The sequence below is a fragment of the Syzygium oleosum genome, unplaced genomic scaffold, assembly GCF_021117445.2.
Source record: "Syzygium oleosum isolate NSW1041296 unplaced genomic scaffold, Sole_v2.1 Sole_v2.20, whole genome shotgun sequence".
In the NCBI taxonomy this organism is placed as follows: Eukaryota; Viridiplantae; Streptophyta; class Magnoliopsida; order Myrtales; family Myrtaceae; genus Syzygium; species Syzygium oleosum.
The window spans coordinates 436701-440915 of NW_026607504.1; the positions used below are offsets into that span (position 1 = coordinate 436701).

Consider the following 4215-nt stretch of genomic DNA (forward strand, 5'->3'; position numbering starts at 1 on the left):
GTAATGCCATATTCCATGTCATTCATCTATGCAATGTCATCAATCCTATGTCATTTAGTGACAACATATTTAGGGTCATAAAAGTTAGATTGCATAACATATTAGAATAGTTCATGACTTTTGTCCGTCATTAGAAATAGGTCATATAAATTGCATGTTGTATGTCATTAGTGTAAAAATCATGAATGTTAAAGTTATGTTAGAATTGCATATAATTAGTCTTCATATATATTAAAAAAAGAATTAGTTAGAATTGCATATCCACTTAGAAACCATATTGAGGTTAGGCATGCATTATTTTTAATTAATACTTGGTAGATTTTCGAAAAATAGACCATGATAAATGAGTGGATTGCTTTGCTTTGAGGTTAGCCCTAATCCTTGCAATTTATTTATTGCTTTAGTTTATTGGTTGTTAATTTAATGATTACGCATCCGCATGATCACCCATTGCATGTTAGTGGTTTAAGTTAGAAATTAATTGAGACGGCTTGCAAAATATTTCTGAAAATTAAAGAGAAAATGTATCAAAAATGGCATTAGATTAATCTAGCGTAATCAAGTCCCCGAATCTATTCAATCTCTAGTTCGCAGAAGTAAAGTATTCTCCCATACTTTACTTGGGTTTCTAATCGACCTTAATTGATTAGTGGCGACTCCTAATTGAATAAAATTGCATGATCAAATTGATTACTTTGAGTACCAAGTTGGAATTGGTAGGGCTTGGGCGAGTCCGTGCTAAGTCCTTGCGCTTAGTAATCCATTAATTTGTGGTTCACCTCTGAGAAGATCGCGACATCTAACTACATTTTACATCCGCTATATGGGAAGAAGCATATTGGCGTGATTGATTTTCAATCCTAATTTACCAGTTGGGTAATATTGCAGGATTACACCGGTGAGGAGACCATAGCAGCCAACTTGTATGCAACCCGTCTCAAGAACAAGACGACCCTCAGCAGGGGCATGGGCAGTAGCAAGGTTTTGTACAGCAGCCCAAACGACCACATCGTCTTCTATTACATGCCTGTGGGGTACAACATATATGCGAACGACCTATGAATGTGCTGAAGCAAATGAATGAGGCGAAGAAGTACATGAACATGGATATACATAGAGGTGTGTGAGTCGGGGGATGCTGCAAGGGTGCTCCCTAAAGACATGAATATCTATATGACCACAGTGTCCAACGCCAAGGAGAGCAGCTATGGCTACTATTGCCCTAAAGACTCTACCAATCCCTCCGAGTATGACATTTATTTGGGGAATCTCTACAGCATCGCTTGGATGGAGGACAGGTATTATTATGTCACTTCTCTTTCAAAGTAACTGTACATGCACATTTGATCATAAAATGCAAAAGCAAGAAATGACTCTCTCTTTCAGAAGGAAAAAAAGAAAAAGCTAGATAGATGAGCAAATAACAAGATAAGTATTAGAGATAATTAGCGATTTCTCTAAAGTAATTTTCATTGCTAGAGATATTATGATAATTATATTGATTATCTTTTATCTCTTAAGGTTGCACGTATAGTGCATGTATATCTCCCTTTTATTATACATATTTTGATTGAGATATTATCTTAGAATAGTTATCTAATAAAACATATAAATAGGCTAATGTATTCTTTATTAATATATACATACATAGAAAATTCTCCAATTCAATTTTCCTCTTTATTCTTCACTATAAGCATTTGCGTCTGTCTCTGTATGAGGGGCATGATTTCTTTGTCAAATGTACATGTACTTATTCTCTGTTCTCTCTGTTTTTGTCTCCATTAATCCGAATTTGGGTGTGTGAGAGCAGCTATGGCTTCTATTGCCCCCACTCAAACGCCAAGGAGAGCAGCTATGACTTATATTGCCCTAAAGACTCTACCGACAGTGATCCCTCCAAGTATGACACTTGTTTGGGAATCTCTACAGCATCGCTTGGATGTTGAACAGGTATTATTATGTCACTTCTCTATTTTCAAAGTAACTGTACATGCACATTCGATCATAAAATGCAAAAGCAAGAAATGACTCTCTCTTTCAGAAAAAAAAAAAAAAAACTAGCTAGATGAGCAAATAACAAGATAAGTATTAGAGACAATTAGGGATTTCTCTAAAATAATTTTCATTGCTAGAGATATTTTGATAATTATGTTGATTATCTTTTATCTTTTAAGATTGCACGTAGAGTGCACAATAATGCACGTATAGTGCACGATAGTGCACATACAGTGGATAATGCACGTATAGTGCACGTATATCTCTCTTTTATTATTCATATTTTGATTGAGGTATTATTTTAGAATAGTTATCTAATAAAGCCTATAAATAGGCTAATGTATTCTTTATTAATATATACATATACAGAAAATTCTCCAATTCAATTTTCCTCTTTATTCTTAACTATAAGCATGTGTGTCTCGCTTTGTATCAGGGGCGTGATTTCTTTGTCAAGTGTGCATGTACTCATTCTTTGATCTCTTTGTTTCTGTCTCCATTAATCCGAATTTGGGTGTCTGAGAAAAGTGATGCCCACGATTTGGAGAAGGAAACATTGCAGGAGCAATACTTTTCTTTTTTCTTTTTTTTTGGGTTTGACTGGAGCAATAATTAAGCTGCACATGGCAACCATTCTGTGCTCGGGAACAGATTTTGCTCAGAAATAATTCTTTTTTATTCTGTGCCCGGAAACAATTTCTAAGCATTTGAAGGCGTTTGGTAACTGCCCAAAATTTCTATTCTTAGAATAGAAAAAGAACAGAAATGTGTATGATATCTACAAAAAATTTCATTTTATTAATAATATTTTAATAATTTTTTGAATTTTTAAAATTTTCTTTTTTTTCTTTTTTTTCCTTTTTTTTTCTTTCTTTCGCTTCTCTTCCTTAGCCAAGGCCGGTCGCCTGCGTCGGCCACAGGCCAGGGCCGGCGAGGGCATCGCGGCCCTCGTCGCCACCCTCGCACCGGCCTCGCCGTCGCCAACCATGGCGACGGTGAGGTCGGCCTCGCCTTGGTTGGTCGCGGCCTCGCCGTCACGGCCGTGAGCCGCCCTCGCCGGCCACCGGCGAGGGCCACGACGCCCTTGCTGGTGGCTGGTGGCCGGTGGCCGGCGGGTGGCGAGCGGCAGGCCAAAGAACAACAACAAACCAAAAAAAAAATTGAAAAAGAATCAGAAATGGAAAAATTGTTCCAGAATCAAGAAGCTACTTTTTTTGGTTTCTTGATTCTGTTCCAAAACTGATTATGCGAACAATTTTTTGCAAATTTGTGTCCGGGCACAAAAAATTTAACAAACGGATTTCTGCTCCCAAACTAATTCTAGGAACAAAAGAATAGAAAATTTTTACTATTTGGCAAGTTGTCAAACAGGCCCTTAGCGGTTGAAGAAAAGGACCAATCTGTCCCACGTGATGCCATATGGGAACACAGTTCTCGACATGGCCTTCCTCTCTACTTACATGGGCCAAAGCTCCAAGATAGTCTCTTCCGTGCTCTTGGACGAGCTCTCTTCTTCAAATTCCTAGGCAGTTCCAACGGGATGTGGATTTGGTCTTTTTCCAATGCCAGGTTCGTCTCCATCACTAGTGATTATATTGCACGTATATTACACGTATGTTGTACGTATATTTCATGTATATCTCCTTTTAACTAATGTTTCTGGCTATGTTTGTCTTGCCTCTTGTTATTGGGACACCATATTGATTGATTACTTGAGGGTGGTTATAGGTGCACAAAGCTCCAAAAGGGTCTACTGATAGTGTGGAAGCACGAAAGAGAGGATGAACAACCTCGTCGATCGTATGTGAACCGCAACATCAACAAAATTGTCAACCACCTGTTCGGTGGCTCTACTACTGCATGTTGACTGTTGTTCGACCTGGAGACCAACCTGTCGTTGATGACTGGGACTGCCTCAAGACATTTGTGAGACTCCATGATCTCCTCTTTCTCCGATCCCTACATGACACGTGTATCCACTGCTAATTTATCCCGTGAACAGTTTCTAATGTCAAATTTGTTCGTTGTGACATACAGTTGAGGACTTACTAGCAATATTGTGGATGCTTTAGCGAGTATGGAACGCAATACCCAAGAGCCTTGGCGAACATTTGTAATGCTGGAATAGACAAGGACCGTATGGAAGCAACTTCTATTTTGCGTACAGTTTCTAAATTACATATATGGAGAATATGTGCTGCTTGTAAGAAATTGGAATAA

At 38.2% G+C, this 4215-nt stretch overlaps 1 pseudogene; it reads left to right on the top strand.

Annotated features, from left to right (window-relative positions):
• Positions 1-343: 343 nt before the first annotated feature.
• On the top strand, positions 344-4215 carry LOC130140628 (vacuolar-processing enzyme-like; annotated as a pseudogene).